This window comes from Arachis ipaensis, chromosome B7 (assembly GCF_059453495.1).
Source record: "Arachis ipaensis isolate K30076 ecotype BB chromosome B7, ASM5945349v1, whole genome shotgun sequence".
NCBI lineage: Eukaryota > Viridiplantae > Streptophyta > Magnoliopsida > Fabales > Fabaceae > Arachis > Arachis ipaensis.
In genome coordinates, this window is record NC_142442.1 from 92,931,233 (window position 1) to 92,955,087 (window position 23,855).

At 39.9% G+C, this 23,855-nt stretch overlaps 1 non-coding gene across 1 annotated transcript; it reads left to right on the plus strand.

The window, feature by feature from the left end:
* Positions 1-22,746: 22,746 nt before the first annotated feature.
* LOC148553380 (small nucleolar RNA R71) lies at positions 22,747-22,854 on the plus strand. Its single transcript, XR_015893204.1, has one exon. It is a non-coding gene; the product is annotated as a small nucleolar RNA R71 (small nucleolar RNA).
* Positions 22,855-23,855: the final 1,001 nt, after the last annotated feature.

Sequence of the window (23,855 nt, forward strand, 5' to 3'; positions counted from 1 at the left end):
AGCCTGAAACACTTAACACACAGATCACGGCATCGAATGGAATAAAAGAGAAATAAAATACATAATTAAAAGTCTCTAGGAAGCAAGTTTTCAATCATGCAATAACTTTAGGAAGGAATTATAAATGCATGCTTATTTAACGAATAAGTGGGTAAAGATCATGATAAAACCACACAATTAAACAAAATATAAACCATAAAATAGTGGTTTATCAACCTCCCCACACTTAAACATTAGCATGTCCTCATGCTTAGTTGAAGGAGATAAAATGAATGAGTAAGAACATGTAAAACCTATGAAATGCAATGCAACCTATATATATGAATGCAACTATATGATTTTTGTCCACTTGATCAAAAGTAAGTAAGCTCTTCAAAACAATTACAATCAAATTCCACTAACTCAATTCTTATATAGTAAGAACAGATAAAAATGCAAGAAGATAGCTCATGAAAGCAGGGAACATAGAAATTCAAGCATGGAACCCTCACTGATGATGTATGTACACTCTAGTCTCTCTAGTGTATAGGGTAATCACTCTATCCTTCTCTAATCATGCTCTCTAATTTTTTTTCTTCTCCTAACCAATCAACAATATTTAATATACCAATGCAAACATCATGAGGTCTTTTCAAGGTTGTAATGGGGCCAAGGTGAGGGTAAGGATACATATATGGCTAAGTAAGCTTATAAATTGAATGCTTGACTTAGCATTGGGGTAATTTTGTCCCCTTATTTATTTGTTGAGTATTTTTGGATTTTTTTTAATTAAAAATAGAAACATAAAAATAACACAGCTTATCAATGCACATAGATTTTTAATTCTTATAGTTTCACAGGAGTAGGTATCCAAATTCCCATAATATTATCATGACTCATTCCCTTACTATCCTTTGTTCCCACAATTTCCCATACTTAAATAACACACACAATTCTATCTTAAGCTAACCAAAGATTCAATTTGGGATATATAATTATTTTTCCGCTTAAGGCTAGTAATGTGGTAAAATATAGAACAAATGGGATTTAAAGGCTCAAAGTGGTTAACAAAGGTAATTGGAAGGGTAGGCTTAATTTGGATAAGTGAGCTAAATAAGTAATGGCCTCAATCATATGCAAACATATAAATATAATAAACATTGGACATATAGGATGAAACAAAATATAGATTACAATCATAGAGAAGTAAACACACAAGAACAAAATAATTATGGTTAAATAATGTAACCATTCATAAAGGCTCAATTCTCACAGGTTGTGTGTTCTTTAGCTCAAAAATCATGTTCCAAATACAACTTCAAGCAAATTTAACATAAAAGTTTTAATTAAAATTAGTGAAATTTTGCTCCAAAGATAGGGTCTTAGAAGAAACTTATTGTCTTTTTAATCAAGCAGAACATGCATGCAACTAACCTATTACTATGCAATTTATCATATTCTACAAAAGAAAAATCTAACTAAATATCCTAATTTATTGGTGCTAGGGAAGAGAAATTACCTCCGAAAGTCAGGTACTGACCGACCTCCCCACAGTTAAGGCTTTGCACCGTCCTCGGTGCCATCTATTAAGAACAAAGGTGGGCTGGTAGCAGTATCTCCACAGTTGGGACCATCATGGCTCCCTGTGCTGGTAAAAGAAGTGGAGTCCGGGGTGTCTGAGTCCTTGAATTTTCCCATGATCAGCTCCTTGAGGTATGTGAATCGGCGCTTGTTACGGCGCTCTCTCATTTTAGCTTTGTGTTCTTGCCGATCCAACTTTTCAAGTATCTGATGGAGCAGCTAATCAGTAGTGGGTGCTTGTGGTGTTGAAGAAGGAATATCTTCAACTAGTTCAGTAGGCTGGCTGATAGTGGTTGCTGGAAGTCTAAGGTACTTCCCATTGGGGACATACTGATCATCCCGTGGAAGCGTGGCTTTGGTGTCCCCAGCTCTGTAGGAGACTCTGGCTGCTAAGACAAGATCTGAGACCAGGGCGGGAAAAGGTAAGTTGCCTGCAATTTGTACGTGTCCCATGGCATTCTGGATATGTCTTGGTAGATTCAGAGGTTGGTCTGTAAGGATGCACCATAGTAGAACGGCCATATCCGCAGTGAAGGAGGACTCGTGAGTGCTCGGAAAAACGTAATGGGACATAATCTGTGCCCATACGCGAGCCTCCAAGGTAGGTGCTGAAGCCGAAATTCCCTTAGGGCGGGTACGATGGTATACGTAGATCCATCGGCTGCTAGGTAGTGCGATAACTCTGAGAACGGCATCCCAGTCAAATTGGTACATCTGGCGCTTGAGTGCGGCTTCTTGAAAGGCGTCCAATCCTTCTGGAATAGGGGAAAGACTTAGAACTTTTTGAATGGCTTCTTCAGTAATGGGGACTTGCTTTTGACGGACATAGACAGACTGTAGGGTCGGCAGGTAGAAGTTGGAGTAGAACTCAACTACCCAAGAAAGGTTGACCTGCCTTGGCTGTCTCTGTAGGAAACCCCATTGTCTTTGGGAAATTTGCAGCTCAACAATGGTAGCAATATGGTTTGGGAGGAGAAGAAGGTATTCGTTGTTGTAACTCCTTTCTACCAGGATGGGGAACATCTGCTCACAGTAGCGATTGGGGAATCGCGTAGTGTCCTTTGCTGGGAAGGCTCTTTCTTTATCATCAACCTTTATAATCCTCTTAATTTTCTTTGTTGAGGGCTTTACCGCAGTTGAAGAGGGTTCTGCCACTAATGCTCTCTTTGTACCTCTTCTTGCTGGTTGTTTGGGAGTGGCTTTCTCTTTTCCTTTCTTGGTGGCCATCCTGAAAAAGGGAAGAGAAAGTAAATTAAATTTAAATGGATAGAGCAAGGAAGAGAATGGGAAAGGATGGTTATAAATGCACATTAAAAGGTAAAAGATGTTAACACACGCTCATGAGTACATGTGAAAACTCATTAATGGAAAATAGCTAGTGCATATGATGACAAGTGAATGCGAGGTGTTTATTGGCATGCCGGCAAAGGGCATGAGTAGCATAGATCAAGCATCACTCGTAACAAACCATCACATTTGTATTGACAATTAAATTCAATGAATAAAATAGTAAAGGGAAATTGTGAAAAGCAAGCATTGAATATGAGAGTAGAAAAATGTAAAGAAGTTCATAATGCCATATGGGCTTTTTCACAAACACATAGCATGCACGTAGAAGAGGCTCTTGAAAATAAGAATTTGAACATGCAAGTAATCCCGTAAAAAGCAATATATAATTGTCAAACAAATTTACAACACTCCACAAGCATATAATAATAAATAATGACTCACATAAATTGATAACACCAAGTAAAAAAGGGAAAAGAAAGAAAAAGAAAATATGAATAATGAAGGTAAAAAGAAAAGAGAAGAAGATAACATACAAAAATAAGAAGAATAATAGAAAAGTAAGGAGGGAAGGAGAAAGAAAAACCTTGTTAATGGGGGTGAGAGAGAGTAAAAAGTAAGAAAGAAGGAAGAAGGGGAGAAGGGAGGGAGAAGAAATAAGGAGGGAAAAGAGAAAAATAGGATTTGGGGGAAAAAGATATGATAATTGGCAAAATTAGGGAGGCTATGCGGCGCAAGCGACGCGGTCGCGCGCCTTGCGCTTAAACTCAATGACGCGATCGCGTCGGTCACGCGGTCGCGTGACCCATTTTAGGCTAATGGCGCGAGGGTAGCCTCGCACTCGCACAACTCTCTATTCAAAATCATATTAGTGCCAAATTTTGGGTGACGCGATCGCATGGGGCATGCGATCGCGTGAGTGGTCAATTAGTGGGATACGACGCAGTTGCGTGGGGCACGCGATCGTGTGAGAGGTACTGCGTGTCCAGCGCCAGTCCAGCACCACTCTAGCACAACTTTCGGCTGTGCACCCTTGTTACGTCGAAATCCAGATCACGCGGCCGCGTGGGGCACACGGACGCGTGAGAGGCCACTCTTCCCATATGACGCGGTCGCGTGGGATGATTTGTGCCATTGGCACGCCTCCAGCCCTGCTCCTGCGTAACTCTCTGTTCATATTATTATTGTCTCCCAGCTCCCTGCGACGCGGACGCGTCAATGAGGCGGTCGTGTCGCGTGATTTTTATTTTATTTTTTATTTTTTTTAATAAAAATATGTGAATGCAAATGCACGAAATGTACTAATGAAAAGAAGAGTTATTGAATAAGAAAATTAAAAATAAGGAAAGGAACGATCATACCATGGTGGGTTGTCTCCCACCTAGTACTTTGCTTTAACGTCCGTAAGTTGGACGCTCCACTAGCTCAGTCTTCAGCTATGTGGGGATCTTCCAAGAGGAAGATCTCGAGCTCCTTATTCTTCTTCAGCTTCTCGCCATGGTACAGCTTTAAACGATGTCCATTAACTTTGATAGGTTCAGAGCTTGAAGGATGGCTTAGGTGATAAACTCTGCACGGTTCGGCCTTCTCTACTCTGTATGGACCTTCCCATCTTGATCTCAACTTGCCTAGCATGAGCCTTAGTCGAGATTTATAGAGGAGGACTAAGTCCCTAGGTTGGAACTCTTTCCTCTTAATGTGCTGATCATGTACAACCTTCATCTTCTCCTTGTATAGTCTTGAGTTCTCATAAGCTTCTAGGCGAAGGCTTTCCAGTTCCTGCAGTTGCAACTTCCTTTCAGCTCCGGCTTTTCCAATTTCCATGTTACATTCCTTTACTGCCCAAAAGGCTTTATGCTCTAATTCAACAGGGAGATGACAAGCTTTTCTATAAACTAAGCGGAAAGGACTCATCCCAATGGGTGTTTTGTATGCTGTTCTGTATGCCCAAAGTGCATCTTGTAGCCTGGTGCTCTAGTCTCTTCTATGAGGTTTGACTATCTTCTGCAATATACACTTTATCTCTCTATTTGACACCTCGGCTTGCCCATTAGTTTGAGGATGGTAGGCTGTTACAACTTTATGAATTATCCCATGTTTCTTCATTAGTCCTGTTAGTCTCCTATTACAAAAATGGGTGCCTTGATCGCTCACGATTGCTCGTGGTGATCCAAAGCGACAAATAATATGATTTCTCACAAAGGAAACAACAGTGTTAGCATCATCATTGCGGGTAGGAATTGCTTCCACCCATTTGGAAACGTAATCTACAGCTAACAAAATATAAAAATAACCATTAGAATTTGGAAATGGACCCATGAAGTCAATGCCCCAAACATCAAAAATTTCATAGAAAAGCATAATCTATTGAGGCATCTCATCCCTCCTAGATATATTACCAAATTTCTGGCATGGGAAACAAGATCTACAAAATTTAGCGGCGTCCCTAAAAAGAGTAGGCTACTAGAATCCACAGTCTAAGATTTTTCTAGCAGTTCTTTGAGGGCCAAAATGTCCTCCACTCTCAGATGAGTGACAGGCCTCTAAGATGGACTGGAATTCTGATTGAGGCACACACCGTCTTATTACCTGGTCAGCGCCATATCTCCATAAATATGGGTCATCCCATATATAATATTTAGACTCGCTTTTCAGCTTGTCCCTTTGATGCTTAGAAAAGTTTGGAGGAAAGGTGCAGCTAACTAGATAATTAGCTACAGGTGCATACCAAGGGACTATCTCAGATACTGCTTGCAGGTTATCAAATGGGAAATTATCAGATATAGGAGTGGAATTATCTGTAATATGTTCAAGGCGACTTAGGTGGTCTGCCACTAAATTCTGGTTACCACTCCTATCCTTAATTTCTAAATTAAATTCTTGTAATAGCAGTATCCAACGTATAAGCCTTGGTTTGGACTCCTTTTTAGATAAGAAATACTTTAGAGCTGCGTGGTCTGAATACACTAATACTTTAGTACCAAGTAAATAGGCTCGGAATTTATCCAGAGCAAAAATAATAGCAAGAAGCTCTTTCTCAGTAGTAGTGTAATTCGACTGAGCGGCATCTAAAGTTTTAGACGCGTAAGCAATAACAAAAGGATCCTTACCTTCACGCTGAGCCAGTGCTGCTCCTACTGCATGGTTGGAAGCATCACACATTATCTCAAATGGTTGGCTCCAGTCTGGTCCTCTCACAATTGGAGCTTGAGTTAGGGCAGTTTTCAGCTTATCAAACGCTTGTTTGCAATTTTCACTGAACTCGAACTCAATATCTTTCTGCAGTAGTCTGGATAAGGGAAGTGCTACCTTACTGAAGTCCTTAATGAATCTCCTGTAAAAACCTGCATGGCCAAGGAAAGAACGGACCTCCCTCACAGAAGAGGGGTAAGGTAAACTAGAAATAACATCCACCTTTGCTGGATCTACAGAAATGCCAGTGTTAGACACAACATGTCCTAGTACAATCCCTTGTTTAACCATAAAGTGACATTTTTCAAAATTTAATACCAGGTTTGTACTGACACACCTATATAATACTCTAGATAATCCATCTAAGCAAAGGCTAAAGGAATCGCCATAAACACTAAAATCATCCATAAAAAGTTCCATACAGTCCTCAATAAGATCAGAGAAAAGACTCATCATGCACCTCTGGAAAGTAGCTGGTGCATTGCACAAGCCAAAGTGCATTCTCTTGTAAGCATAAGTCCCAAACGGACATGTAAAAGTGGTCTTTTCCTGATCCTCAGGAGCTATATGAATCTGGAAATAACCTGTGTAACCATCTAAAAAGCAATAATGCAATTTACCTGACAGGCGATCCACCATTTGATCAATGAATGGAAGAGGATAGTGATCCTTACGGGTTGCTTGGTTGAGGCGTCTGTAATCAATGCAGACCCTCCAGGCGTTCTGAACTCTGGTTGTCAGGAGCTCTCCATGCTCATTCTTCACTGTAGTGACTCCAGACTTCTTTGGCACCACTTGTACTGGGCTTACCCATTCACTGTCTGAGATGGGATAGATGATGTCTGCCTCTAGTAGTCTGGTCACTTCCTTTTTGACAACCTCTAAGATAGTGGGGTTCAGTCTTCTCTGGGGTTGACGGACATGTCTTGCTCCCTCTTCTAAAAATATCCTATGCTCACAAACTTGAGGGTTGATGCCTACTATGTCTACCAAACTCCAACCAATTGCCTTCTTATGCCTCCTCAGCACACCAAGTAGCTGCTCTTCCTATTGAGAAGTGAGTTCCCTTGCAATAATAACCGGAAACTTCTGCCCATCTTCAAGGTAAGCATATTTGAGGTGTGGAGGAAGGGGTTTTAATTCTAACTTCTGATCATGTTTAGGCTCTGGGTTGTCTGGAGCTGGTAACAGTGGTAAGGCACTATCATTGTCCTCTGAGAATGTCCCCACACTTGGACCTTGTCCTGTGTGCTTCTCTTCAAATTCCACCTGGTGAACTTCAGCCACGGTTTCATCTATAATGTCACACTTGAGGATAGAGTGATCCTCTAGAGGATGCTTCATAACTCCATTCAGATTGAAGATTACTACTCTGCCATCTATTTCAAAAGAGTATGTTCCTGAAAAAGCATCTAATTTAAACTTTGAGGTCTTCAGGAATGGTCTTCCGAGTAGGATTGATGATGCCTTGTCTGAGTCATTTTGGGGCATTTTCAGGATATAAAAATCAGTGGGGAACGTGAGGCCTTTAATGCCTACTAGTACATCTTCAGCAACTCCAACCACTGTAATAATGCTTTTATCTGCTAACACAAAACGAGCTGCTGACCTTTTTAAGGGAGGGAGCCTCAAAACATCATATATAGACAAAGGAATTATACTTACACATGCTCCTAAATCACACATGCATTCAGAAATTATCACACCACCAATAGTACAATTAACTATACAAGGACCTGGGTCACTACACTTTTCAGGTAAACTTCCCATTAAAGCAGATATGGAACTCCCTAAAGGAATAGTTTCTAATTCATTAATTTTGTCTTTATGGATACATAAATCTTTTAGAAACTTTGCATACTTAGGTACCTGTTGAATAACATCAAATAGAGGAACAGTTACCTCAACCTTTTTGAATATCTCTACCATTTTTGGATCAGGTTCCAGCTGCTTCCTGGGCTTCCTTGCAAGTTGTGGAAATGGAATAGGAGTGGCGTTTTCTGCAGTGTCTGCGCCTTTTAGTGCTTCCTCCTGTGGTTGCACTTCTTCTTCTTCAGCCACATCCTGTATGTCCTCTTCTTCTTCAACATCTTCTATTTCCACTACCTCTTTAGCTGAGGCGTGTTTTGGTGGGCTTGTCTCCTCCTGATTCCTCTCCTGCAGTGTGGTTCCGAACCTCAGGGTGATGGCATTAATACCACCTTTGGGATTGGGTAATGGTTGAGAGGGAATACCACTGGAGCTCAAAGATTGATTATTGGAGTTATTCATTGAACCAATCTGTGAGACAAGATCTTGCAAAGTAGCGTTCAGACCATTTAGAGTGGCATTAATGTTATTTTTCATGGTCTGTTGTCTCCGATCAATAGATTGTAGTAAGTCATCATTGGCAGATGAAGAAGGATGGGTAAATTGAGAGGTCTGCTGTTAGGTATTCTGTGGTCCTTGGGATTGTCTTAGGTGAGGTGCTCTGTAAGGTTGATTCTGATTCTGCTGCCTGTTGTTGTTGTTATTCCACCTCTGATTTCCCTGATTATCTCTGCCTCCTCTGTTGTTGTTGTTATCCCTCCAATTCTGGTTAGAATTGTCTTGCCATCCATGGTTGTAATTGCCACCTTGATTGTACCCTTGGTTGGGGCGGTCATAGAAGTTATGTGTGGCTGCCACGGTGTTGTATTCCTGCTGGAGCTGCGGACATTCATCAGTATAATGGCTATAATTAGCGTAGATTTCGCAAACTCTATGTGGGACTAACTGTTGGTTTTGCTGTGCTGGAGAAGGTTGAGCTTGCCGAACTTGTTGTTGGTTCAATTGCATCTGCTTCAGCAAGTTGGTTATTTCACAGATACTCTGAGTTAAAGCAGTAGTCTCTCTGCTAGAGGATACTTCTGCAACGGCTTTTGAACGGCCTTGTTTCTGTCTGTGGTTCCTAGTAGATTCAGCTAAGTCGCTGATCAATTGCCATGCCTCATCAGTGGTCTTGTACTTTTTCATAGACCCATTGCTAGCACTTTCCAATGTGGTCTTATCTTGGGGCCTTATTCCCTGTGTGACATAACCGAGTAACACTATCTTGTCAATCATATGGTGAGGGCAAGCTTCCAGAAGATTATTAAAGTGCTCCCAATATTCATAAAGAGTTTCAGAGTCATCCTGAACAATCATGGAAATGTCTTTCCTCAGTTTATCAGTAACTTCAACTAGAAAGAACTTTTCCAAGAATTCTCTTCTCAGTGTATCCCAGTTGGATACAATTGCTGCTGGTTGAGTGTACTACCACTCTCTTGCCTCTCCCTCAAGAGAAAACGGGAAAGCTTTCAGCAAAATTGAAGTTTCATCTGCACCCTCACGCTTGACAGTAGAACAGGCTGCCTGAAAATCTCTCAGGTGCTTAATAGGCTCTTGAGCAGGTAAGCCATGAAACTTGGGCATCAAATTGAGCAGTGCGGTCCTTATTTCAAAGTCTATAGCTACCGCTAGGTGATGCGCTTGGAATGGTTGCATTGTAAAATAAGGAGCTCCAGCCTCCTGGATAGTAACTCTCCTGGCTGCTGCCATGTTACCTACGCGTGAAACAACCAAATCAGTAGAACGGGGGCTGATTTCTTTCTCAAATGACGTTTCAGATCCGCCCTCAGAGAGGACTAACCGACGCCGAGTTTGCCTTATTCGTGAAATAGTTCTTTAAATCTCAGGATCGAATATTAGCAAGCTTGGATCAGGAAGCGAACGTGTCATCTGACGAAATAAACAAGCAGCTCATAGTAGAAAAATAAAATAAAATGTAAATAAATAAATTCCAATTAATAACTTTAGCACTCTATTGCAACTCCCCGGCAACGACGCCAAATATTGATGCGTGCGAAAATTGGCGAGTTAAGAATGATTATAAAATATGCGTTGCAAGTATAGTTCTCAACCAACCAGAAATCCGCTCATCAATTTAGAAGGGTGTCACAGAAATTAAAATCAAAATACTGGGAGTATGAGTCCCAGGTCGTCTTCCAACGAGTTGCAGAAAAGTGTGCTATTTTATTAATCAGATGTTTTCAAAAAGGTTTGAGTTGAATGGCAGAGAATTAAATTAGAGAATTTATATAAATATAAATAAAAGCCTTGACTGGGAGTTGATTAGCTGGAAGCCCTATTCTTGTTGTAGTACTCTCAAGACTAATCGATAATTAGGGATTATTCTGTTTAGTTGTCCCTCACTAAGTAAGGGTAAGTCAAACGAGTTGGAATGCTGTTCTATCCACAAGTTCCAATCCACTCTTGGGAGGATTGGTATTAGTGAATAGAGAGCAATCCAACAATAAACCCAATTACAATCTCTCTCTTGACCATCCTAACTCAAGGGTTTCTTTCAATCAACTCCCCATCAAGTTAGGGAACTACTCACTCATTGTAAATGAAGAATTCATAACATAAGAAAGGGAATTAAAGAAAGACATGATAAATAATGATCAAAAGATTAATTAAAAATAAAAGTAATTCTTGTATTGATAAATGCTAAAATAATCCAATAGTAAAAGTAAGTAAATTAAGAAACATGGAAGAGTAAGAGAAAAGTAAAGAGAACGAACTAGAATGTCGAAGTCTTGATGAGGCAATAACTCTTCTCAATATCCCAATGCAAAACAATGAACATAACAAATCCTAAAAACTATGAATGTGTAGAGAGAAAACCTAGAGGAGAGGAAAACTAGATCTAAAAACTAAAACTATGCGGAATGAAAATGTTGTTATTGGTTTCTGCATGTTCTCTGGCTCTAGTCTGCTTTTCTGGGCCGAAAACTGGGTCAAAATAAGGCCTGAAATCGCCCCCAGCGATTCTACAGATTATGCAGATCGCGCATGTCACGCGGTCGCTTCATCCATGCGGCCGCGTCACTGCGATTTCCTCTTCTTCGCGCGGTCGCGTGATCCATGCGGCCGCGTCGCTTCTCACTGGTCATCTCCTTAATTTCTTGTGTTCCTTCCATTTTTGCAAGCTTCCTTTCCAATCTTCAACTCATTCATGCCCTATAAAGCCTGAAACACTTAACACACAGATCACGGCATCGGATGGAATAAAAGAGAAATAAAATACATAATTAAAAGTCTCTAGGAAGCAAGTTTTCAATCATGCAATAACTTTATGAAGGAATTATAAATGCATGCTTATTTAACGAATAAGTGGGTAAAGATCATGATAAAACAACACAATTAAACACAATATAAACCATAAAATAGTGGTTTATCAGTGGACATTAAGTTTGAGCTTCAGAACCTGGCGTTATTAACACCGTTAACGTTGGCGTTAGTGGCAGCGTTAGCACACTAACGCCAGCAAAAACGCCAGCGACCTTGCCCCCTTCAAAGGAGCATAACTTGAGTTACAGAGATCCAATTGAGGTTCTTCTCCGGACCCTCCCCTTATACACTTTTCTCCCCTTTCTCTTCTTTTCTTTCTTTGTAATAATTTAGTTTTCATTGAATTTTCATTTATGAATCTTTAGTTTTTATTTTGGTTATGAAGCTTTAATTTTCATCTTTACTTTCATGCAATTAAATCCTCATTTGAGAGCAATGATCACTTAAATCCATATGCATTTGGGATAGGAGCTCTGTTTCAAGTTTGATTCAATTAATGTTTATTTCTTCTTCTCAATTCGCTTGGGGTAGCCAAGAGATAACTTCCATGCTTATTTAATCTATTCACTCTAGAAGGGTGTTTTTATCTGTTGAATTTCTATGTGAGCCTCGAAAGAGGAATCATAGAAATTAGTTTGGAGCTCTATCTCTCACAACATTCTTGATCAACATATTCAGGATGAATTGAGATCCTGAGAACTTGTGTGGCCTATGGATAAGAAAATAGAACTTAACCTCTTTTCATGATAATTTGATCAATGAATTGGAAAATTGATAGCAAGGAATTGGCAAATTGATTGTGTCAAGAGAAATTGGGTTGCCAAGAGATTGGGACCCAATTAATTACAATCCGCCGTCGCTTACTTCATATGATTGAGGTTGAGATCCATTGATTCATGAAGAATTAACATCTCCAATCCCTTATGTTTTCCATCTCTACTTTCTTGCACTTTACTTTATTGCACTTACTTTCTTGCACTGCCTACTTCATTGCAATTTACTTTCTTGCTCTTGTACTTTCCAGCACTTTATTTTTAGCACTTCAATTCTCTGCACTTTATATTTTTTGTCATTTACCTTCCTTTCTCTTTATTGCCTTCATTTACTTTTTTGTCATTTACATTTCATGCTTATTCATCACTTCTATATGTTTGTCTAACTAGAATAATCAACTAACTATTGATTGCTCAATCCTTTAATCCCTGTGGGATCGACCTCACTCTTGTGAGTTTTACTACTTGATGCGACCCGGTATACTTGCCGGTAGTTATACATATATATAATTTTTTCATATTAAGTTTTTGGTGCCGTTGCCGGGGATTAATTGTGGTTAAGAAACTACCGGTGGTTGATTACCTAGATTAGACATTTTTTCTTTTTTTTTTGTCATTTAAGTTCTTTTAATTTTCTATTTTCTTTTGCTACTAAGGTGTTTTGTGTTATTGCCTCAGTAAGAACTTCTTATCCCTGACATAAAGAATTTCAATATTTCTTGGTGATTGTGTTTTACAAAATTAAAATGGAGTTTACCTCACATTTTGATCAATCATATCATATGGGATATTGCCCACCACCACAAAATTATTCAAGTCATTATCCTAATGGTGGTTGAGAATATCACCAAGGAATGATAGATTATGAGCAATCCACCCAGTTGGGATATGGTCCAAGGCCACAAAATGATCAAAAAAGTTTCATGGGATATTGCCCACCACCACAAAATGATTCATGTCATTATGCTAATGGTGGTTGGGAATATCAACAAGGAATAATGGAGTGTGAATAATCAAGTAAAGTGGGATACCTCCCAGGGCCACAAAATGATCCATACTTTGATGGATTCAACAATTACTCAAGTTATATATGGGAGGATCAAAATCAAAGAGCATTCAATAGTCCATACTCCACTTACCAAGAGCCATCATCACTTGAGCATGCCTTCAATTCATTTATGTAAAATTGTCCAACCTCACCTCCCAGTTTTTCATATGAAAATTCTTCATCACTTGAGTATGCCTCAACACAATCCCTTCCAAAACCCACAACCCACACAAACTCCCCTGAACCAAAGACTCTCAAAACTTGAGTCCATGCTTGAAAGATATGAAGAGGAGATGAAGAAATCTTGAAAAGAATAAGAAACCTCTTTCAAAAATATGGAAGTTCTTTTAGACCAAATGTTGAGTGCAAAGAAAGAATTAGAAGAACAAGAAAAAGAGGCCCCTGTATCAAGTGAAAATCTAATGAAGAAAGAAGTTGTGGAGGCATATGAGCCTAGGATTTCATATCCACAGAGGCTATTTGAGGTGACAAAGTAACATGCAAACTCACTCCCAAAGGAAGTAATGCAAGATCCTACAAAAAAGGGAGGAAAACAATCAAGAGAATCTACATTCCCATGAAGCAGAAAGTTGCATGAAGGATGACTTAAGTGAACAATCAACTCAAAAAGTTCTTGATGAAGAGGGCACTCCAACCATCACACAACACCCAAATCTTGATATCCAAGAAGTGAAGGCAACCAACAAAATCACCAAAAAGAGGATTGTGACCAAACTACAATTGACTATATCCATGAAAAGGAGAAGGTCAAAGAACAATCCAATCCCTGCCCCAACAAGCAAAGCAAATCAAATCAATAACAAAAGAAGACTTCTTGGGAAGAGGCCAAAACATGGGACATTAACTTGCTTTTCTCTCCCTTTGAGGTCATTTCTCTTAACAAACTGGAAGAAGAGGAAGAAAGTCTTGCACAACATGTCAATCTAATGACATTAAAAGAGCGCTTGTTGGGAGGCAACCCAACCGTAGGTAACATTTTCTTTCCTTGCTTAGTTTACTTTTAAATAATTTGGCATATGATTGCATTCTAAGTCTAGTGTTGCCATGCAGGAAATTGATTCTCAATCTTTACTGGTACTTGCATCATTCTAAAATGAAAGTGTCACACTAAGTTTGGTGTTGCCACTTATCTTTCATGAAAAGTACCATGCACATCCCCTTATTAATGCAATCATATTGCCTCTGTTGTCTTTCTTGTGCCTTTAGTGTATCCTTAATTTTTCTTACTGAAGTGCATGCATTACTCACACTTCATTGTAAATACATTCATGACCCATCATAGACCCCATCACCACTATTTTAATTGTTGCTTGAGGATAAGTAATCATTCTAAGTTTGGTGTGGAAAGAGGAAGAATAGGAGGAAAAGGACAACCACAATGAAGATGAACTACAAGGTGGTAAAGTTCCTTTTCCTCTTACTTATTTCCAGCACTTTAAATTGCATGATTGTCTTCTATTTTCTTTGTATGTATGTGTGGTTGCTCCTTGTGAATAAGCATAGCTTGATGTTTGAATTGTAACATGTTGTTGTGACATTATGACTACCATCTTGAGTTTGTATGTCAAAGTAAGTGAGTAATCATGATCATAAACAAACAAGGTAATTAAAGAAGAAGTTAGCATGAGCTTATAAGTATTGGGAAGATAGCATGACTATTGTTGCTCAACTGCATTTGAATTTGTTTAATTGAAGTTTTCATCTAGGATATTTTATGAAATTTTTGAAATCATAAAAATCTTGAAGAAACAAATGCAATTAAGGCAAGAAAAAAAAAGGGAAAGAATGAGAAAGCTGAAGGCTCTGAGTACCAATGACAATTCATTTGTCAAGTACTTGTGGTGTTTATGTATCAAGCAAAAAGTTTGAAAACAAAACACTTAGAGTGAGGGCTTGGCTCAAGTGCAAAGCACTCCCTCAAAGCTCAAGGCTCTGAGAATCAATGATTAAAGAGTAAAGAAAAGAAGCAAATAAGCTTAAAGGAGTCCTCTGATTAAATGCTTGTGGTGCTTATCTATCAAGTGCTAATACTTGAAAACAAAGCACTTAGAGTTGTAGCTTTTAAAATCATGGTGCAAAGCACCTAAAAAAATAAGCCAAGGAAAGAATGAAAAGCTTGTTTCATGGAAGGAATATAAAGAAAAGATTTCATAAAGTGAGCTAGATAAAAGCATCAATCATTTGAATTTTTTTGTGATTGTTGCATGCATAGAAAACTAGCTAACCATGAACATCAAACTGCTATTCTTCTTACCTTGGATTGTCAAACCTTATTGCATGATTCTCTTATTGCTTGGGGACAGGCAAGGTTTAAGTTTGGTATTTTGATGACTGCGCATAATGTTATGTTTTTCTATACTTTTTCACCTTTAATTTTCATAAATCATGCTTAATTATTGAATACTTTTGTGCTTAAATTATAGATTACTTTCAATTCTTTGATTTGGTTTGAATTTGTAGAAATTTGTGGAAAAGGGAGTAAAAAGCACAAAAAAAGCATGAAAGAAGAAAGGAGTTTAAAGGAGAAGCAACGAAAAAGCAGAGAAGAAGCAGAGGCTGTGGCGTTAGTGGCCAAAGTTAGCCCACTAACGCTATGGTTAACAGTGCCAAGGAAGGAGGAAGCAATATTGGTGGTCCATGTTAGCTCACCAACGTTGCCCATCAACGTTACCAAGGAAGAGGGGAGCAACGTTAGTGGCCTAAGTTGGCTCACTAACATTGCCCACTAACATTGCAAAGGTGACAAGCAATGTTGGTGGCCCAAAGTTAGCCTACCAACATTGCTACACAAAGAAGGGTGCCAATGTTAGTGTGCTAACGTTACCCAAGTTAACCCACTAACGCCAGCACCTGGCAGCCTGACTGTGTCTTCTTCAAACAAGAATAACTTGAGCTACAAAGCTCCAAATAAGGTGATTCCAATGGCATTGGAAAGTAGGAATCTTGAGCTTTCCAAGAATATATGGCACTACATGGTGGACACTAAATTTGAGGGATAAAATTTACCCTGAAAGTGCGAAGATGACCATAGTATCAACCTGTAGTAAGGCCAGCTGACCTCTTCACCTTCTATGGAGTATAACTCGAGCTTTAGAGCCTTAAATGATGCGCTTCCAAAAGCATTGGAAAGTAGACATCCAGGGCTTTCCAACAATATATAATACTATGGGGGTGGACATTAATTTTGAGCTTTAGAACCTGGCATTGTTAACTGGTGCACGAAATTGTGATCTCTGGTAATGGCTTCTCAGGCCAGATACTCTGATCTAGTTTTACAGTCTGTCACAACTTCAATACAACTAACCAGCAAGTGCACTGGGTCGTCCAAGTAATACCTTACGTGAGTAAGGGTCGAATCCCACGGAGATTGTTGGTATGAAGCAAGCTATGGTCACCTTGTAAATCTCAGTCAGGCGGATATAAAACAGTTATGTGGTTTTCGAATTTAATATAATAAAATAGGGATAGAGATACTTATGTAAATCATTGATAGGAATTTCAGATAAGCGAATGGAGGTGCTTTCGTTCCTCTGGACCTCTGCTTTCCTGCTATCTTCATCCAATCAGTCTTACTCCTTTCCATGGCTGGCTTTATGCAAGGGCATCACCGTTGTCAGTGGCTACATCCCCTCCTCTCAGTGAATAATATGCCCACGCACCCTGTCACGGCACGGCTATTCATCTGTCGGTTCTCGATCATGCTGGAATAGGATTCACCCTCCTTTTGCGTCTGTCACTAACGCCCAGCAGTTGCGAGTTTGAAGCTCGTCACAGTCATTCAATCATTGAATCCTACTCAGAATACCACAGACAAGGTTTAGACCTTCCGGATTCTCTTGAATGCCGCCATCATTCTAGCTTACGCCACGAAGATTCTGGTTAGGAGATCTAAGAGATACTCATTCTAGCTTAATTCATGTAGAACAGAAGTGTTTGTCAGGCACGCGTTCATAAGGGGGAAGGATGATGAGCGTCACACATAATCATCACCTTCATCACGCTCTTGGGTGCGAATGGATATCTTAGAAGCGAAATAAGAAGAATTGAATAGAAGACAGTAGTACTTTGCATTAATCTTTGAGGAACAGCAGAGCTCCACACCTTAATCTATGGAGTGTAGAAACTCTACCGTATGAAAATACATAAGTGAAGGTCCAGGCATGGCCGAGATGGCCAGCCCCTCTGATCTAAGAACAATGTGTTCAAAGATGATCCTAAGATCCGAAGATGATCAAAAGATGCCTAATACAATAGTAAAAGGTCCTATTTATAATAAACTAGTCACTAGGGTTTACATGAGTAAGTAATTGATGCATAAATCCACTTCCGGGGCCCACTTGGTGTGTGTTTGGGCTGAGCCTGAGTGTTGCACGTGCAGAGGCCATTTGTGGAGTTGAACGCCAGTTTCTGTGCCAGTTTGGGCGTTCAACTCTGGTTTTGGATCCTTTTCTGGCGCTGGACGCCAGATTTGGGCAGAAGGCTGGCGTTGAACGCCAGTTTACGTCGTCAATTCTTGGCCAAAGTATGGAGTATTATATATTGCTGGAAAGCCCTGGATGTCTACTTTCCAACGCATGTGGAAGCGCGCCATTTCGAGTTCTGTAGCTCCAGAAAATCCACTTTGAGTGCAGGGAGGTCAGAATCCAACAGCATCAGCAGTCCTTTTTCAACCTCTGAATCTGATTTCTGCTCAAGTCCCTCAATTTCAGCCAGAAAATACCTGAAATCACAGAAAAACACACAAACTCATAGTAAAGTCCAGAAATGTGAATTTAACATAAAAACTAATGAAAACATCCCTAAAAGTAACTAGATCCTACTAAAAACATACTAAAAACAGTGTCAAAAAGCGTATAAATTATCCGCTCATCACAACACCAAACTTAAATTGTTGCTTGTCCCCAAGCAACTGAAAATCAAATAGGATAAAAAGAAGAGAATATACTATAAATTCCAAACTATCAATGAAACAGAGCTTCAATCATATGAGCGGGACTTATAGCTTTTTCCCTCTTGAATAGTTTTGGCATCTCACTCTATCCATTGAGGTTCAGAATGATTGGCATCTATAGGAACTTTAGATTTCGAATAGTGTTATTGACTCTCCTAGTTCAGTATGATGATTCTTGAACACAGTTTCTTTATGAGTCTTGGCCGTGGCCCTAAGCACTTTGTTTTCCAGTATTACCACCGGATACATAAATGCCACAGACACATAATTGGGTGAACCTTTTCAGATTGTGACTCAGCTTTGCTAAAGTCCCCAATTAGAGGTGTCCAGGGTTCTTAAGCACACTCTTCTTTTGCTTTGGACCTTGACTTTAACCGCTCAGTCTCAAGTTTTCACTTGACACCTACACGCCACAAGCACATGGTTAGGGACAGCTTGGTTTAGCCGCTTAGACCAGGATTTTATTCCTTTAGGCCCTCCTATCCACTGATGCTCAAAGCCTTGGGATCCTTTTTATTTGCCCTTGCCTTTTGGTTTTAAGGGTTATTGGCTTTTTCTGCTTGCTTTTTCTTTTTCTTTCTATTTTTTTTTCTATTTTTTTTCGCCTCCCTCTTTTTTTTTCTTTTTTTTTTCTGTAAGCTTTGTTCTTTGCTGCTTTTTCTTGCTTCAAGAATCATTTTTATGATTTTTCAGATTATCAAATAACATGTCTCCTAGTCATCATTCTTTCAAGAGCCAACATATTTAACATTCTTAAACAACAACTTCAAAAGACATATGCACTGTTCAAGCATACATTCAGAAAACAAGAAGCATTGTCACCACATCAATATAATTAAACTAAGTTCAAGGATAAATTCGAAACTCATGTACTTCTTGTTCTTTTAAATTAAACAGTTTTTATTTAAGAGAGGTGATGGATTCATAGGACATTTATAACTTTAAGACAAAGTTACTAACTACTAATGATCATGTAATGAAGACACAAACATAGATAAGCACATAACATAGAAAACAAAAAACAGAGAAAGCAAGAACAAAGAATGAATCCACCTTAGTGATGGTGGCGTTTCCTTCTTGAGGAACCAATGATGTCCTTGAGCTCTTCTATGTCTCTTCCTTGTCTTTGTTGCTCCTCCCTCATTGCTTTTTGATCTTCTCTTATTTCATGAAGCATGATGGAGTGCTCTTGATGTTCCACCCTTAGTTGTCCCATATGGGAACTCAATTCTCCTAGGGAGGTGTTGATTTGCTCCCAATAGTTTTGTGGAGGAAAGTGCATTTGAGGCATCTCCGGGATCTCATGGAAATGAGCTTCTTGCGCCTCTTGAGCTCCATGACTGGGCTCTCTTGCTTGCTCCATCTTTTTCTTAGTGATGGGCTTGTCGTCTTTGATGAGGATATCTCCCTCTATGTCAATCCCAGCTGAATTGCATAGGTGACAAATGAGGTGAGGGAAGGCTAACCTTGCCATAGTGGAGGACTTGTCAGCCACCTTGTAGAGTTCTTGAGGTATAATCTCATGAACTTCCACCTCTTCTCCAATCATGATGCTATGGATCATGATGGCCCGGTCTATAGTAACTTCAGACCGGTTGCTAGTGGGAATGATTGAGCATTGAATAAACTCCAACCATCCTCTAGCTATAGGCTTGAGGTCCAATCTTCTTAGTTGAACCGGCTTGCCTTTGGAGTCAATCTTCCATTGAGTTCCTTCTACACATATGTCCATAAGGACTTGGTCCAACCTTTGATCAAAGTTGACTCTCCTTGTGTAGGGGCGTGCGTTCTCTTCCATGTATGGCAAGTTGAACGCCAACCTCACATTTTCCGGACTAAAATCTAAGTATTTCCCCCGAACCATTGTAACATAGTTCTTTGGATCCGGGTTCTTACTTTGATCATGGTTCTTGGTGATCCATGCATTGGCATAGAACTCTTGAACCATTAGGATGCCGACTTGTTGGATGGGATTTGTTAGAACTTCCCAACCTCTTCTTTGAATTTCATGTCGGATCTCCGGATACTCATTTCTTTTGAGTTTAAAAGGGACCTCAGGGATCACCTTTTTCTTGGCCACAACATCATAGAAGTGGTCTTGATGGGCTTTGGAGATGAACCTTTCCATCTCCCATGACTCGGATGTGGAAGCTTTTGTCTTCCCTTTCCCTCTTCTAGAGGATTCTCCGGTCTTAGATGCCATCAATGGTAATGGAAAAACAAAAAAGCTATGCTTTTACCACACCAAACTTAGAATATTGCTCGCCCTCGAGCAATAAACAAAAGAATAGAAGAGGAAGAAGAAGAAATATGGAGAGGGAGAGTGATATGAGGTTTCGGCCAAGAGGAGTGTAGAGGGGTGTGTTGTGTGAATTTGATGAAGAATGGAGGTCTTTATATAGGGAAGGGAGGGGGGGTAAAGGTTCGGCCATATGGGTGGGTTTGGGTGGGAAATTGGTTTTGAATTTTGAAGGTAGGTGGAGTTTATGAGGTAGGTTTATTGGGAAGAGTGGGTGGATGTGAGTGGTGAAGGTTTAGTGGGGAAGAGAGATTGAGGTGATTGGTGAGGGGTTTTTAGGGAAGAGTGTTTATGGGGTTGTGTGAAAGAGAGTGGTGAGAAGAAGTGAGTGGAGGTAGGTGGGGATCCTGTGGGGTCCACAGATCCTGAGGTGTCAAGGCATTTACATCCCTGCACCATTAGGCATGTAAAAATGCCTTTGTACCCAACTCTGGGCGTTTAGCGCCAGGTTGGTGGCCATTTTGGGCGTTCAACGCCCATCTGTGTGCCATTTCTGGCGTTGAACGCCAGAACCATGCCTGTTCTGGCGTTCAGCGCCCAGAAGCTGCCCATTTTGGGCGTTCAGCGCCAGAACCATGCTCTGTTCTGGCGCTGAACGCCAGACAGATGCTCCTCCAGGGTGTGATTTTTCTTCTGCTGTTTTTGATTCCGTTTTCGATTTTTCTATTTATTTTGTGACTCCACATGATCATGAACCTAAGAAAACATGAAAAATAAGAATTAGATAAACATTGGGTTGCCTCCCAACAAGCGCTTCTTTAATGTCAATAGCTTGACAGTGGGCTCTCATGGAGCCTCACAGATGTGCAGAGCTTTGTTGAGACTCTCCAACACCAAACTTAGAGTTTGGATATGGGAGTTCAACACCAAACTTAGAGTTTGGTTGTGGCCTCCCAACACCAAACTTAGAGTTTGACTGTGGGGGCTCTGGTTGACTCTGCTTGGAGAGAAGCTTTTCCTGCTTCCTCCCTATGGTTGCAGAGGGAGATCCTTGAGTTTTGAATACAAGGGAGTTCTCATTCCATTGAAGGAATATTTCACCTCTGTCAACATCAATCACAGCTCTTGCTGTGGCCAGGAAAGGTCTTCCTAGGATGATAGATTCATCCTCTTCCTTTCCAGTATCCAGGACTATGAAATCAGTAGGTATGTAAAGGCCTTCAACCTTTACTAATACATCTTCTACTTGTCCATAAGCCTGTCTTCTTGAGCTGTCTGCCATCTCTAGTGAGATTTTAGCAGCTTGCACCCCATAGATTCCCAGTTTCTCTATTATAGAGAGGGGCATGAGGTTTATTCCTGAACCAAGGTCACACAGAGCCTTAAAGATCATGGTGCCTATGGTACAGGGTATTATGAACTTTCCAGGATCCTGTCTCTTCTGAGGCAATGTCAGTTGATCCAGATCACTTAGTTCATTGATGAACAAGGGAGGTTCAACTTCCCAAGCATCAATGCCAAACAATTTGGCATTCAGCTTCATGATTGCACCAAGAAACTTGGCAGTTTGCTCTTCAGTGACATCCTCATTCTCTTCAGAAGAGGAATACTCATCAGAGCTCATGAAGGGCATAAGGAGGTTCAATGGGATCTCTATAGTCTCTAGATGAGCCTCAGAGTCCTTTGATTCCCCAGAGGGAAGCTCCTTATTGATCACTGGACGTCCCAGGAGGTCTTCCTCCTTGGGATTCACGTCCTCTCCTTTCCTCACAGGTTCGGCCATGGCACTTATGTCAATGGCCTTGCACTCTCCTTTTGGGTTCTCTTCTGTATTGCTTGGGAGAGTACTAGGAGGGATTTCAGTGATCCTTTTACTCAGCTGGCCCACTTGTGCTTCCAAATTTCTAATGGAAGACCTTGTTTCATTCATGAAACTTACAGTGGCCTTAGATAGATCAGAGACTAGATTTGCTAAATTAGAAGCGTTTTGTTCAGAGTTCTCTGTCTGTTGCTGAGTTGATGATGGAAAAGGTTTGCTATTGCTAAACCTGTTTCTTCCACCATTGTTAAAGCCTTGTTGAGGCTTCTGATCCTTCCATGAGAAATTTGGATGATTTCTCCATGTTGAGTTATAGGTGTTTCCATAAGGTTCACCTAAGTAATTCACCTCTGCTATTGCAGGGTTCTCAGGATCATAGGCTTCTTCTTCAGAAGATGCCTCTTGAGTACTGTTAGATGCAGCTTGCATTCCATGCAGACTCTGAGAGATCATATTGACTTGCTGAGTCAATATTTTATTCTGAGCCAATATGGCATTCAGAGTATCAACTTCAAGAACTCCCTTCTTCATAGGCGTCCCATTACTCACAGGATTCCTTTCAGAAGTGTACATGAACTGGTTATTAGCAACCATGTCAATGAGTTCTTGAGCTTCTGCAGGCGTTTTCTTTAGGTGAATGGATCCACCTACAGAAGTGTCCAGTGACATCTTTGATAGCTCAGATAAACCATCATAGAATATATCCAGGATGGTCCATTCTGAAAGCATGTCAGAAGGACACTTTTTGGTCAACTGTTTGTATCTTTCCCAAGCTTCATAGAGGGATTCACCTTCTTTCTGTCTGAAGGTTTGAACATCAGCTCTAAGCTTGCTCAGCTTTTGAGGAGGAAAGTACTTGGCTAAGAAAGCCGTGACCAGCTTATCCCAAGAGTTCAGGCTGTCTTTGGGTTGAGAATCCAACCATAATCTAGCTCTGTCTCTTACAGCAAAGGGGAAAAGCATGAGCCTGTAGACTTCAGTATCTACTCCATTAGTCTTAACAGTATCACATATCTGCAAGAATTCAGTCAAGAACTGAAAATGATCTTCAGATGGAAGTCCATGAAACTTGCAGTTCTGCTGCATCAGAGAAACTAATTGAGGTTTCAGCTCAAAGTTGTTTGCTCCAATGGCAGGAATGGAGATGCTTCTTCCATGTAAATTGGAATTAGGTGCAGTAAAGTCACCAAGCATCTTCCTTACATTATTATTATTTTCGGCTGCCATCTCCTCTGCCTGTTCGAAAATTTCTGAAAGGTTATCTCTGGATTGTTGTATTTTAGCTTCTCTTAATTTTCTCTTCAGAGTCCTTTTAGGTTCTGGATCTGCTTCCACAAGAATGTTCTTATCCTTGCTCCTGCTCATATGACAAAGAAGAAGGCACAGAAAAATAATAATAATAATGGAGATCCTTTATACCACAGTATAGGGATCCCTTTGTGAGTCGAAGAAAAGAGGGGGAGACAAAGAATGTAATGTAATGGAAGAAACACAACTGTGAGGAGGCTTTGAGATGTGAGATGTTAGGATATGAATGAATAAATAGAATAAGATGGGGGAGGGATAATTTTCGAAAATTATTTTGAAAAAGAGTTAGTGATTTTCGAAAAATGGTTTTTGAAAATTGTTAGTATTTTTTTTCGAAAAATTTTTAAAATTTAAAAATAAAAACAATTAGTTAATAAAAAAGAAATTTTTGAAAAAGAGGGGAGATATTTTCGAAAATTAGAGAGAGAGAGTTAGTTAGGTGGTTTTGAAAAAGTTAAGAAACAAACAAAAAGTTAGTTAGTTAGTTGAAACAAATTTTGAAAAGATAAGAAGTTAGGAGGTTA